This window comes from Calliphora vicina, chromosome 4 (genome assembly GCF_958450345.1).
Source record: "Calliphora vicina chromosome 4, idCalVici1.1, whole genome shotgun sequence".
Taxonomy (NCBI): Eukaryota; Metazoa; Arthropoda; class Insecta; order Diptera; family Calliphoridae; genus Calliphora; species Calliphora vicina.
Window position 1 is genome coordinate 22447850 of NC_088783.1, and position 15487 is coordinate 22463336.

General features: G+C 32.2%; 1 protein-coding gene across 1 annotated transcript in view; it reads left to right on the forward strand.

Annotated features, from left to right (window-relative positions):
• The first annotated feature begins 9854 nt into the window (after positions 1-9854).
• Positions 9855-15487, forward strand: part of Atx-1 (Ataxin 1) — a 38893-nt gene continuing 33260 nt past the window's right edge. Inside the window, exon 1 of the mRNA XM_065507621.1 lies at positions 9855-9950. The gene's annotated coding sequence lies outside the window, so the exon portion shown is untranslated. The remainder of the gene's footprint in view (positions 9951-15487) is intronic.

Below are 15487 nucleotides of genomic sequence, written 5' to 3' on the forward strand. Positions count from 1 at the left end.
CAACGACAAACGTTATAGAAATTCTGTATTAAAAAAAAATTAGTTTAAAACCATTTTCCCAGTACTCTTCACACAAATTTCTAAACGCTTCGTTTTATAAAATGAGGCCCTAAAACTTAATTCGTTAAAAATTGTGTAATAAGTCCTAAAAATGTAGACGATGTTTATATAAAAATCAATTTTGGTAACCTTTGACCTCCAATTTTTCAGATAAAGGATAGTTAATGCCACTTTTTAACTATGACATTCCACATTAAAGTCCTTGTTTGACTTCTTTTCACTGAAAATTGTGTAAGTTGCAATAGAAAACCTTTTGAAATTCCAGTTTGGTTAGTATTGGAGAGGACCACTCTGTATTCTTTGTGTAATCACAAGACAATATATAGTGATTCATGAATGATTCCTCAGAGAGAGAGAGAGATTTGGTCCAATGCAGTAAGTCTCAATTGTAGTGCCGATTATTCTTCTTTCACTTCACTGCCGCAGGTTCAGCAACTATACCAGTTTCGAATCTTAAGACGTTATTGCAGAGGTGCAGTTCATTTCGTTCAAAGGCTGTGTTCATATCCATATCTGCTAGAGTTCACACAAATTCGTCTAGAATTTTATTACTTTTTAGTTTGTTTAGAACATTTAGCTATCTTATTCTAATGGGACCTAGAGCTTCTTCTTTTTGATTTTGTTTTTTGTCCCGTATTATTCTTGAACATTACCTCGTTCATCAACAATATAAAAATCTTGACTCAGAAGTTGTGAAAAGCCTGCCAGTACATAAGTTTCATCATCAATCACACAACAAGTGTATTTTTTATAAAATTTTACCTAAATTCGCTCGTTTTTTTGCTTCTAAGTTCTTTAACGCTTTGCGATCTGGAACTTTCTGATTTTTATAAGACTTCAACACAGCATTAGCTTTGCCTCTGCGGACAAAAGCATAGGAGCATTTAACTTTACGAGCTGCTTTTCTTATAGAAGTGTTCGGTATTCTTCGAAAGAGTTGTTCGACTTCTTTTGCTTTACCAATATCTGTTAAACCTTTTTCTTCCTGATCCAGGTTTTCTTTCAATGTTCAAGTCATCCTTATACTGTTTAATGGCTTTTGAAACGATGAACCTTCAGATCTTTTGCTATTTTTTTGAAAGTCCATATTGGATTTTTTTTGAAAAGTTTTAATTAGATTTTCAGGTACTTTCCATTTTGACCAAAATAACAGTTGATAATTGACGATTTAGAAAAGATAATATCTGACATATTTTCAAAAGCGTGATTAAAATATTAATTTGTTGGACCAAGGATAAGTTTTGGCTGGAATAGTGTGTATAAGTTTTTTTTATTCACTCTTCATGTAGATGTCGCTCGGTAATATAGGCGTGTGTTTCAGCCCACCACGTAGACTTCAATTCATTCCAGATTACAAATTTCGATCTCCCAGTTATCCCTCGGTAATATGAACGATAATCATTCGGTTCTTTGAGTCATTTCAATTACAGTTTTCGATCATATTTTCGAACGTTTTATCCCCTTAGCGTTAGAATTTCCCTTCTTAGTGGATATATATAATGTATAGTAACCTATTCTGGCATTTGGCTTTCACGGTTTAGGCTATTCGCCGATAACTGAATTAATCAGTCAATCAAGTTACTCTTTTATATATAAAGATAGACCATTATTTCTTAATCAGTTTAATTCCGATTTGTTTATCTGTATCAAAATCTCTCTTTCATTAAACACCCTAATCGCTTTTATTTCCAACTCTTTCTCTCAGTGTAATCATGCGAATACATGCAACTGCAGTATTGTAGAAGAATATTTGAAAAAGCCTGACCTACAAACAACAAAAAAGAAAGAAGATTTTACTTAATAACCACTTGAAAATTTTATGATGGTACCAAATTTTCGAAGGCGTAAAAATCTCTATGACGTCGAACAATAAACAACACTTGAAATCACTGCGGGGAGAAAAGTAATTGATGAAGAATATAACACCGCTCTTCTTCTACATCTTTGGACAAGCTAAAAACTAAAAAGAACCTTAAATAAAATAACAGCAACAACAAAAAATAATAATAAACACAATAGCAGAGGTGCGAAGTTTCTTTGAAAATGTATGCAGTTATATGGCTGGATCTCAAGGACCTCTTTCGTTTCGTATGGTCGTTCTTCTTATAAAGAGAAGAATGAATTGTTGCTTACCTGCACAATGGCCCAAAGAACAATAGTAGTAACTGCAGCAACAACAACAACAACAATACCGTAGAAGAACAAGAATAACATTGACGACCTATAAGTGTCATAAAATGTTAAAGATAAACTCTCAAGATCGATTATATACAATAGTCAGCCAACAATAACAATAAAAATAGCAAAGTAGGTAGATAAATGCCTGGGATACAATACTAAACACTTGCTCTATCAAAAAGAACAACATAAAATACAAAGAATAAGAAAAAAAACAAAGATACAGAAAAAAAGGTTTCGCGAGTTGGTTGCGCTAACTCTAAGAACTAGAGATGCAACGCAGCACAGCACAGCCTGTGTATACATACACAAGCTGGGATATTTTCAAATATTAAACAATGAAGCCATTCGAAACTCAAAAAGGGAAAACATCACATACCTACGGTTGTTTGGACAGACAGAGAGACAGATAAGATACGAACGAAAGAAACGAATGAGTACTAAATAAAATACCAGGCGCTTTTAAAGATTTAAATGAAAGTAAACAATGAACGAATTTCAAGTATCATAAAATTCATGCTAGACTTAGAAGCGCCATGGTTAGACTAACAGACAGACAGACAGTCAGCAAGACTCTGGGTACTTGAAAATTCTTTATGAAAGCAACAGCAAAAAGAAAAACTCATAAAAGTATTTTATTTATTTGTTGTTATTGTTTTTTCTTTCTTTAAATCTCTGCGCGCTGCAGTTGGCAACCTGTTAAATGTAATAATACGATGTTTTTTGAGGTTGAATTTCAAGTGGTTGTAATAAAACTTCAATGGGAGATTAACATGTAGGATGTACAAATAAACATTTTTACTGCATCTTCTGAGGGATGGAATGTGGACAAGAACAACAACAATATGTAGATAGAAATGACCTTAACAATTATTATTTTAATTTCCAAGAATTAAAGGTGACAAAATCACGTTATAATTATTAAGAAATTTATTGTATAGATTATTATTATCGATCTAAAAGATTTTGTGAAACGGCATAAATAAAAGATATGAACTATATGAATATTTTTTTTTTATTTGAACTCATTCTTTTTTTCATTAGAAGTGATAAATGGAGTAGAAAAAATATTTTATAATAAAATGGTACTACATATTTGGTGGAGAAATCCTTTAAACTTTCCCTTACTTATATCTCTTTAACTCGTTGCATAGTAAACTCTTCGATCATGCTCTTCTTCAGAGTTTAAGCTAAAGAGTGAGTCAAAAAAATGTATACACACTATTCCAGCCAAAACTTATCTATAGTCCAACAAATTATTATTTTTTTTAATCACGTTAGCTTCTAAAAATATGTCAGATATTAGCTTTTCTAAATCATTCATTTACAGCTGTAATTTCGTTCAAAATGGTCCAAACTTTCCATAAAAATCCAATATGGACTTTCAAAAAAATAGCAAAAGATTTGAAGATTCATCGTCACACTGTTTCAAAAGCCATTAACAGTATAAAGAAGACTTGAACATTGAAAGAAATCCTGGATCAGGAAGAAAAACAGGATCTAACAGATATTGGTAAGGCAAAAGAAGACGAAAAACTTTTTCGAAGAACATCGAACACTTGTATCAGAAAAGCAACTCGTAAAGTTAAATGCACTGATTCTTTTGTGAGCAGAGCCAATGATAATGCTGGGTTAAAGTATAAAGTTCAAAAAGTTCCAGATCGCAATGTGTTAATGAACTTAGAAGCAAAAGAACGAGCGAACAAATTGAGATACAATTTTTTTTAAAAAATACACCTGACTGTTCATAACTACCGAGGTAATAATCAAGAACAATACCGGACAAAAAAACAAACAAAATTCCCCAAGAAGTTTCTTGTGTGGCAAGCTAAAATCCTTTAAGCTTTCTCTTTATCTCGTTGCATAGTAAACTCTTCGATCATGCTCTTCTTCAGAGATATTCATTAAACTCTGAAGAAGAGCATCTGAGTTATGAATTGAAATACTCAAACTCGTTCCGGCTTTTTTTAAAAAATTTCATAAACGTCATAAATCTGTAACAGTTCCACTGTTGTCTTTCCTCGCGAAAAAACTTTCTAATCGTTGAGTTGATCCAATTGTCGTGAGAATGATATCTATTTGTTGTTGTTTTTGTTGGTTACATGTGAATAATTTCAAAACAACTGAACAGCATGGTGAATATCCATGCGAGTTGAAATAGCTGATGCAAAAAACGTGGAGTATGTATAAAAATTAACATAAATGCTTTGCAAAGAATGTCCTTTCTAATTTTAAAGAAATTCTGAGCTGGTGAATCTGAATCAAAAGACCTAAATCTAATAGAAAAAACAAATATTGTCAAAGTGACTAATGTAGGAAGAGCTATTCCAACGGCACGAAAAAAAATATCACTTGATGAGATCAAAAGTTGCTAGCGAAGATCCCTACTCAGGGCTAACTGAGGGATAAATAACCTATAACGTGAACGAAAGGAAGAGTTTGACTGTTGGTATCATTAGGACTTGAAACTGCAAGGATTTTTTACATCTCATGGCAGAAAAAGAAATGATGATATGGTAAACGGTTCGATAAACGAACAATGATGCTAATGTAAATTATGATATAATTTTCATCAGAAAAACTTAATGTTCCCCAAAAAGCATATTCATTTCCGTTCTAAAGGAGGACAATTTGGTTTCCTCCCTTTTTTAAGCTCTTTTCATCATTATCACTTACAGATCATGCCACCAAATTAGATAGTGATCGATTATCACAGACACCAACAACAAAAAATAATCGTTGGCCATAAAAAGTAGTTCTTGTAATTGTTTTGGAGTTTGCAAAAGTTATTTTATGTTAAAAAAAGTTCCTATTTTTATTCTATGGCTAGTAAGACTTGGATTATTTTGAAGCGAAAGTCTAATTATCGAAGGTGAGTATGCTTGAGTATGTACTAGTTATTTATTAATGTGCAAGATTTAAATACAATTGATTGCCTATTCAGGTGACCACATCCTATAAAATCCTCTGATCAGTAAAAAATTATCAAGAGAGTTTCAACATTTTCGCTGTTATCGAAAGTTTTTCATGCTGAGTGAGAGTCGTAATGTTCTGGAACGATGATCTAATTGCCGAGGAAATGCTTGAGATTTATCCATAATTTATTAGTTGTCCATCTTTCAATGTGGACATGTCCGATTGGTAAACTCTTCTGCTGAATTTTATGTATGTTTATATTATAGACATGGTGAATGTTTTGATGGGCAAAGTGCCTTATTAAATATCGTTTGGTTAACACAGGTACTAAGTTTTTGTGATATTTCCCCTGGTATCTAAAGTGAGTTTGTCTCGAATTATTCGGGAACAAAGATCCAATTGACGAGGAAACGATTTAAAATAAGCATTCAGTAAATGTGATTAGTTGTTGAGCATTCAATATAACTTCAGATTCCAGAATCAATCAGCAGTTCAGTGATCAGTTCAATTCCAATTTAGGAGAAATACTATTTTTTTGCTTCCGGAACAGAGCGGAACAAGTCACGATTCCGCTGTTTTCTTACATAATGAACAAAGTTCTTCTTGATAATCTTTGGCTGAGTCAGAATCTAATCATTCTGGAATAAAGATTCAATTGTCGATCAAAAACTTGAAAGTTATGCTTTAGTTCAGGCGCGGATCAAGAGGGTGTGAAATATTAAATTTCCCCACCCAAAACCGAAAAGTTTTCATATAAAAAACGAAATAAAAAGAAAAATGTAGAACAAATTTTAATTCCCTCCCCCCAAATGGTTGACTTGGATCCGCGCCTGTTTTAGTATATATTTTGACATTACAAATTTAGCCATAATTGATTCTGAATTTTGGTATTTCAGGCTAATGGTATTTCAACACAGGTAACTAGAGTGCTCATAAATCTCAACAATGTACTGCATATTTTTATGTCTCTAATTCGGCCTTTGAGATATTCTACATGTCTTCGATAGACGAATAAAGATACAAATACAACGTTGACACTTTCAGTCCTATGCCAATTTGGGGGAAACAATTTGTTGCTTACAAAAACCGAAATGTAATCAACATATTTCATTTGCTGAGTATGTTACCTTTTTAGATAATGTTGTTTGGATAACACAGATACCAAAGTTGTTGCCACGTTCCGGAATTATGATCAAATTGTCAATGAAACTATTGAAAGTAATGTTTTAATAAAAATTATAAGTTCTAGATTTGGCCAATTGAAAACAGTCCGCGTGAATTTTGTGTTCGAAATAGAGTATTTCAGATTCCAAAGAACTTGTAACGTAATTCCAAAACTTGGAAACTTGACCATCCTAACATTATCGTATACGTTCCCATTCCACTTTTTCTGCGCCGTGCAGTCAATAGCCATTTTCCAATAATCAAGGATTGTAAGACTTTAACGTCTTAATTATTGGAATAATAAAATAAAATATCCTCTTGAAAGTATACCTCATAACTCACATAGTCTTGCAGAGGGGAATTCCACCTATAGAGGAATTCTATCTATGAATTTGGGCTAATATTTATACAATTAAGTTTTTGTCTTCAGGATTTTGTATATGGACACAAGTGTAAATTTGTTGACGTAAAATTTCAACTAGGATGATATGAGACTTAAAAGTTAATATTAAGCTATAATGTATTACAAATTCTTATTTCATTTATTTTTCAAAACATAAAAAACTTTCATAAAAGCCCTCGCATATAAGGCACGATAGCAGCAGTAATTCAATACATATTTATACAATTTAGTAACGGTTTTCTGTGTGGAGCATTGAACTCCCTTAAGGAAGATTTGCCAACAAAAATTCTCAGCGTAACAACTTAAAGATTAAATTTCAAACACTGGTAAACTCATATGAATGTACATAATGTCATAAAACTGTAGACAACACGATTTTCAGATAATCATTAAGCATTAAGCAATTTTAATAATAAATAAGAATAAAAAAAATTCTATACTTTAAATTGTATTCTTGACATTGACAGACAAAATAAAAATACAAGCATTGTTAGTGGGTCAAGGAAAAAAATAAAACTTGCATACATTAGAAATACAATCAAAATGTGTTTTTTTATATATAAAACGTACAATTATTATCAAAAAACCGTTATCCATTTTGTAATCCCCGTTAAAAACAAGCACTAAGATTGTTATGGTTTATTTAAACATGTGCTTCGTTGAAAAAATAATATATCTACAAGATAGAATCTTTGAAATGCATTTCGTTAATGCGTTTTTAAGTGAGTAGCACACAGAGAGAGAGAACTTTTTTTTTTATTAATGTGGAGATGATAGTCTGCCAGACAGACGAAGGAAAAACAAGTTTGGCTGCAATCAAAAAAACATAAACTGACGTCATTCTTAAATGAAATGAAACGTAAGTAAAATATATCGTACATGTACGAGGGCAATTTTGAAAAGTTATTATTTTTGACAAATTAATAAACTACTGTCAAACTTGACGTGATAATTTTACAAAATACTAAAGAAAACATAAATAAAGACATTGATTGAAATCAAAGTTTGGTTGCGGTCCATAGAACGGCGCAGTCACTTACCGATAGGTCTTCTTGCGAAAAACTTATACAGTAGCTGTTATATGGAAAATCTATACATTCAAACAGTGCCCAGAAGTATTCCTATAAGAACTGGAATCGAATCTCTGTTAAATTCTAGGAGGGTCTAGTTAATATTCCGGGCAAATGAACGCCAGATAAGTTTAGATAACCCACAAGTAATAATAGAAAACCAGTTATGTATCAAATCCATGAGTGCACAATCATTAATCTCATGGGTTGGTTGGTCATCGTGGTAGTTCACTTAGAGCTAACAATCAAGTAAAGTCTAAAAAATCCCATTCTGAAGAGACCACAAATTCGTCAAATGTAATGTTCTCCAGATCCTAACTGGGAAGACACTAAATCTAGCATGAAAGAATTGTCCAAGAATCTACGTAGCAGAGAACCCTTTCTTCCATTTTCTTTGTCCTTTCAAATGTCCCCATAAGTATGCATATAAGAAGTGAAGGAGCTTTTGTAAGGCCCAATCTAAGAAGCTATAACAAAGTAGATGTTTAGTTGTCTTCAACTGGAACTTGTGAGCGAATATTCGGTTGTCATAGTTCAAAATTCTTATCAAAATTCAATGTAAAGTATTTTAGATCGTTAGATCATACTCTTGGTCAAACCAGACACAGTCTTACTTTATCCATGTATCGTTCACTGCTTCCTAACAGTGTGCAAAAGTTCAATTATTTGATGACTAGTGGGACATCCAGCTGGAATTAAAGACCAGACCAGACCATGAACCCATGGGTTCGCAGTTATTTTTGTGGCGTTTGAAGCTTCATGGTCTCTTTTGTAAGGCATCACTCCAAAATCCATGGTGTCACTTTCACCGAATGCACATTAACTTTTCGACAATTACGTGCAGAGAAGGTAGATAACCCTTTCTTCCTTTTCTTTGTCATTTCAAATGTCTCCATCATTCTCTCATCGTAGGCCAAGAGTTGTTCCAATGTTACGAGAAGTGAAATCGAGTCTCATCGTGGGAAAGCAGATATCTTAGGGAAAGGATAGGAGATTAAGTCTGGACAAAGATACCTCCTAGAATAGATAGGAAAGTGGAGAACCATTATATATTTTTCTTTGTGCTTTCAAATGCGACAATAGTCGTTGAAGTGGAGTCAGAGTTCACCAGTGACCCAAGGGTGCCTCGAAAGACCAGTCGATAGTGTGCTGAACTATTAATCTGAGGGTTGCGGGTTCGATTCCCGCCAGAGACTATGGGTGTATCTGCAGACAATCAAAACGCTTCGTAGTCTGTGTTTGTAAAAAAAAAAATAATACTGCCAAAGAGATCTGGAAATTACCCGGCGCATAAGATTTGTCTCAATCCAAGCTTTTTTTAATTGACAATTAATAAAGTCAACTCAAAATAATATATTTGTATGTTGTTATAAAAGGCCTTTTCAGCTTAACCACGTAAACAATAAATACAAATAAAGTATCTAGAATAAAAACAATCACCGCATCCTAAAGGTTGTTGGGAATGTGGGGGAAGAGACAAAATAAAGACAACAACATAAACGATCGAAACACTTTAACGAAAGTTATTGAAAAACGAGAGAGAGAGCCGGTTAAAGCTTAATATGTTATGTGTTGCACTCCATGTTTTGGTTTTATTTACTTGTTGCTGTTGGTGATTGTGTGAGGTTCGTGGGGATTGTGGGGATTGAGTAGACAACAACACGCTCTCCCTTTATCTCTCAATTGCACAGGTTGAGATTTTGTGGATACTTTTTTGTTAATTTTGTTAGTGTTTTTCTCTGTGTTGTTGGTTTATTTTTCAGTATTTCTTTTTTTTTGTTGTCTTGTAGGCGATAAAGCACCACAAACATTTGTATTAATTTTTTGTTCAATTCTCAGTTAAATAACAACAACCACAGGGCTTAACGAGCGTACCGTACGACTGGCTGATGGACTGACTAACTGGTTGTGTAGATTGTAAATAAAAAAATAGTTCTCGATAAATGTTGTCGTCTATAGGCTCTCAGTTTGCTCGAAAGCTTCGTAGAATAATGTCGTGAAAGAATTTTTTCAAAAGAAGAACAACAAAAAAAAAACAGTGAAGTGAATTGAAAAAGCCCGTTCACAACAGATTTTTTCAGTGAGTTCTGAGATGGCTATAAAAGAATGAAAGAAAAGCAACTACAACAACGAAAATAACCACAAAAAATAATAAACAAGTACCTACATACTGCTTTAACTGAATGGAAAATGAAATAACACGAATGAATCTATCTATAAAAAATTGTGTATATAAAAATTCTTAATATAAAAAGTTTTTTTTTTCATACTTATTTGTTTATTGTGTTATTTGTTGTAGTTATTATTATATTTTTGTTGTTCTTAATGTTTCACAAGTTCTGTTTGATTATTTAAACCAAAAAATTAAAAAAAATAAAATGAAAATAAAGTGAAAAAGCAACAACTAAACAGCAGAGAATAAGAAATAACTCGTCACATAATTTTTTTTGAAGTGTTTAAATATGTAGTGTTGCCAACACTTGACAAGATATTGCTTGCCTCTAAAAGGGAAATCAAACCGTTATATGAAACCCTTAACTCTATTATAAGATTTATTTTAAACCATTAACATAAAATACAAAAATCTTTTAAATAAATTACTTTTCATAAATATATTCATTTAGATTATACTGTTTTGTTTATCTTTAAATTGCGACATTGAATGAATTTCCGTCATTAAAATTTCACTGACGTCCTCATAAATGTATAAATTATCAAAAATTTTACATACTATATTTTGTTTGCATAGAATTAGTTTCTATTTTTAGATTTACAAAGATTTTTACGTAGTACGAGTAAATTTGTGCCAAATATACAATATTTTGTTTGTCAAATTATTTATATTTGTGGCCATTTCTACAATATTAAAAATTGCTATTTTGGGATATTTTGCAAATGCTTTAAATTGAAAAAAAAATATTTTGAGTTTTATTCTTTTAAATCTTTCTGGAAAGTTTCATGTGGAATTAAACTAAATTTTAGAAGATCTTGTTAACGGGTTTTGGCCCAATCTCAGAATTTTTTGATTATACACAAAATTTATATTTAACGGTTCCCCAAAAAAACATCGAATGGGGACAAGTCGCAGTTCCTAGAAAACTAATTGAAAATGACAAGAGTTCTATTGTTTTGTGTTTTGTATAGGATTCAGCTGGAACTAAATAGGAAATCATTAGCTTCTAGAAAATCATATGAGATTTTTCATATCTCTAGATGTGCCAATAGTGCTAATAAACTTTGTGACCAAGATCAAAATTATCTTCTTCAGCAAATGTGATTTTTCTACCAACTCGACGTCCAATTAAAGCTTTTGTAAAGACCAATTTAAGAAGCGATAACAAAGTGGATGTTTATTTGCTTTCAATTGGAACTGCTAAGCAAATTTTTAGATATCATATTTCAAAATTCTTATCAAGCCAGTCTGGTCAAACCAGACACATTCTCCCTTTATCCATGCATCGTGCATTGTTTCCTAACAGTGTACAAAAGTTCAATTGTTTGATGACTAGAGTGACTGATATCCAGCTGGAATTAAAGACCAGACCATGAACACATGGGTTCGCTGTGATTTTTGTGGCTTTTTAACTTATCGACAATTACTTGCAGGTTGTCCGATCCTCAGATGCACTAATTTAGTTCATTAACATAGTGGCTGAGACTAAAATGCTTTTTCAGCCAAATTGAAGTCGAATTGGAAAATTTTTACAGCCCAAACTAGGTACCAATGACGAAGTAAATGTGCCTGTGTCTTGAATTGGAACTTGTGAGTGAATTTTCCAAAATTTCTTATCAGGCCACTGTGTGAAATGTTGGGTATGTTAGATCGACAGGGAATCGATTGAGTCTCACACTTTAAGCAGCTACATTCTCACTCTTTCCACACATCGTGCAATGATAGGGGAGTTCCCTAATATTGCCCAAAATATCCATTATTTGATGGCTAGATCAGCTAAGATCATTATTTACATTACACAAAAAAACGTTGTTTCCATTATCATTGGCCCTTTTTGTTAGGACATCACTCGAAAATATTTGGAATAGTTGAAGTCCCAAACTGATATGTAGATGTTCATTTATTTATATTTAAGCGAATTCTATAAAATCATAAGGCAAAATTCTTATCAGGCCAATGCACTATAGTTCAAAGTATCACTTTTCCCGTGAGAAATTCAAATTTCGAAGTTGTTATTATTCATTATTTTTTGTTGTCAACTTGTTACTAAAACTCCAATGCAATCAAATTCGCAATTGGTTTTTGTAAAATACAAAATACTGCTTGACAGCACGCCTTCAAAGTCAAAGTTTCGATACATTTTTAAAAAATTGTAAATAGTATCAATATTATATTGTAACTTTTAACAGTTAATTGTGGAAAGTGTGTGAATAATTTAAATAATGTTTAAAATGGAAAACAACGAGACGTCTAAGTACTTAATTTTTCTTTCCTAAATATTTGAAAACTATTTCCCTTTATATTAAAAATTACAATTTTTAAACATAACCTTAAAGTAATTTCTTTTGATTACAAAACTTTAACTTTATAGAAGCTTTTAAAAAAATGTTAACGTTTGTTAAACTTGAAATAAAAAGAAATAAATTTATTGAAATGTTGTGAATTCATTTCACTTTATTTCATACTGCGCATTTTTGCGCTTTCTGAGTAATTTAATTTTTTCTAGGTTACTGTGCTATAAAAAACTGCCAAAGATACAAAGTATGATGCTATTATTAAATATATTGTGAAGAAAATTAGTGCTTTTGTCTACAATTACTTAAAAGTAAAATGTCAAAAATGCAGAAGAAAGGAAGATAATTTTCGAAATGAAAACACTATATGGCTTAATGGTGATATATGCTTTCAGATTTGTATCTTTGGTTACCAATGACATCCACAGTACACAAGGTATTAATACATTCGAAGCAGATGATAGAAAACACAGACGAAGAAATAGGATCGTTTTAAAAATTTAACATACCCGAGGTGTCCTACTATGGGGACCCTTGACCGCACTCCTGGTGGGCCCATGCGGTCAAAATTTAAACTCGTCAACACTTATTCTTTGCGCATGTCAAATTTTATTCAAATATGACTAAGGATTTATAAATTACAAATTTATTTCTCTTTTTTTTATATACCACTGTGCGAAGTTTTATCTCACACTTCAGTTAATATTTTGAATTAAATGTGTTTACAAAATGAATTACTGATTCAACTAATTTGACGGAAAACTAATATGAAATAAATTTTTTCTAATCAAAAGCAATGAATTTACTTTATTTTTCTCCTGAATGGTCGACAAAGGGTTAATTGTTTCTTAAATTTGTTGAAAATATAAGTATTTCTACCTATGGTCCAATTTTGGTATGAAACAGTAGAATACTTTAATAGTTATTAATTTCGCACGGAAAAAGTGATACTTTGAACTATAGTGCAATGTGTGAAATATTGGGTATTTCAGATCGATAGAGAGTCGATTGAGTCTCACACTACCGCTCAAACTTGCCTCATTCTCACTCTTTCCATGCATCGTGCTATTATGGAATAGTGGGTATTGTTCCCTAATATTGCCCAAAATATCCATTATTAGAAGGCTAGTGTGACATCCTGATGGAACAAATGATCAACTAAGATCATCCGGGATCATTCAACCTTTTTGTTAGGTCATCACATTAAAGTTCATGATGTTAATATCTGCAAATGTACATTGGCTTCTACTGGTTAAGATAAAACATGATTTTTTCAACAAAAATCTACGTCCAAATGTCCTAAACTGAGTCCCAAACTGAGAAGAGATTACGAATTAGAAGTTCATTTGTTTTTAAATGCAACTTGTACCACAAAATCATAGTTCAAATCTCTTATCATATAATTTTGTGAAATCTTGAGTTTTTGAGATCGATGTGCTTCAGTGTAACACCATCCGGTACATTCTCAACTAAATATCCAATGTTCGTAGATAGTGTGACATCCTGATGGAACAAATGATCAACTAAGATCATCATTTACAGTCCACAAAACAACAGGTGTTTCAAGGATCATTGACCCTTTTTGTTAGGGCATCTTTCCAAAATTCATGATGTCAATCTCTGTCTAGTGGTTGAAATAAAACATGATTTTTTTCAATAAAAATCTACGTCCAATTGGAGTCCCAAACTGAGACTCCAATTACGAATTAGAAGTCAATTTGTTTTTAAATGCAACTTGTAAGCGAATACTACAAAACCATAGTTCAAATCTCTTATTATATAAATTTGTGAAATCTTGAGTTTTTGAGATCGATGTGATTTGTCATAAATTGGCAAGACAGTATCATGAACCATTTGCACAAACTTGCATACGTCACATAGCTTCTTGGTTTCGGCGAGCAATCTTGAGTTTTTGAGATCAATGTGCTTTAGTGTCACGCTCTCTGTCTCTATCTCATAAGTTCTCAAGATCCGACTATGCGACCGTGACTATTGCTCCCTCACAAGCCAGTCTCTTGAAATTTTGGCACAAACTTGCGTAACACACACAGATACTGGGATACTGGGTTTTCAATCTTCCATGTCACTAGATTGAGTATTTATTACACTCAAGCCATTCTATACTCATTCTCAGCTGTACACCTTGCGCGAGGAAGGGACCCTGAGTATTATCTACTTGAAACCCAGCGTCATGAACTTTTTGCACGAACTTGTTAACGTTATTTTAAAAGACTTTGGTTAAGTTTGTGCAAATGTAAAGTGACTCATTTCATTATGCAGCGTACTAATAGACAGTTCTAGTTGTGTATTCATTCCACATGGAAAAATTTATGGTTTTTATCATGATAACCGTATTTATATCACTATAAAATCTGAACATATGTTGCTGATTTGTTTACTTATACATTTTTCTCATTCACACCATTACAAAAAGTTGAGTAATCTGTTACGTTGTTAGAGGCATATATTGTAAACATATATTGAAAGTATATACCAGAAAACTGAGGCAATTTCCCTTCTGGGTAGCGTAACTATTTTCTATAGAACATTATCGATTCTAATGATGATGATCTTAGTTGATCATTTGTTCCATCAGGATGTCACAAACACTGTTTTGATTTTTCGCAGATACATAGCAATGAATATATAAGGCTATCAGTGCAAAAATGGAGTAACCCAAAACTATTTATTTAGCTACATACATTACTTTGTTATATTATGCTCTGTGCAAAAACGATATTTTCAGCTTCATCTGTTTTTGAATACCAAAAGGTAACCCCACTTTTGTATTGATATTGGTAATGTAAGGACTGTATATAACACCAGAATAGCAACCAAAAAATTTTGGGTTACACCAGTTTTACGCTGATGGCCTCATAAGAGTTACGAATTTATCGGCAAAAATATGTCTGCTAATATCGATCAGTATAATTGTTTATTTCCCAGATGTAATGTGGATTCTAGCTCATACGAAACGTATTATTAGAATTAAAAAAGGACCATTAAGACCCACATTTTGTATTCCCACTCAGCATCATGAATGCCTAATTTAAAATTTCTGGGCCCATTATTATTGAAAATGCAAAAAAAATGTACCACTAAAGTCATACTTTGCGAATTCTAACTCATTCAGAATCGTTTATGTCTAATTTTTAGGTATAAAATGTTAGGTTATAAAATATTCGAAAAGTACTATTACAATAATGAAATAGTACTATTGCCAAATATT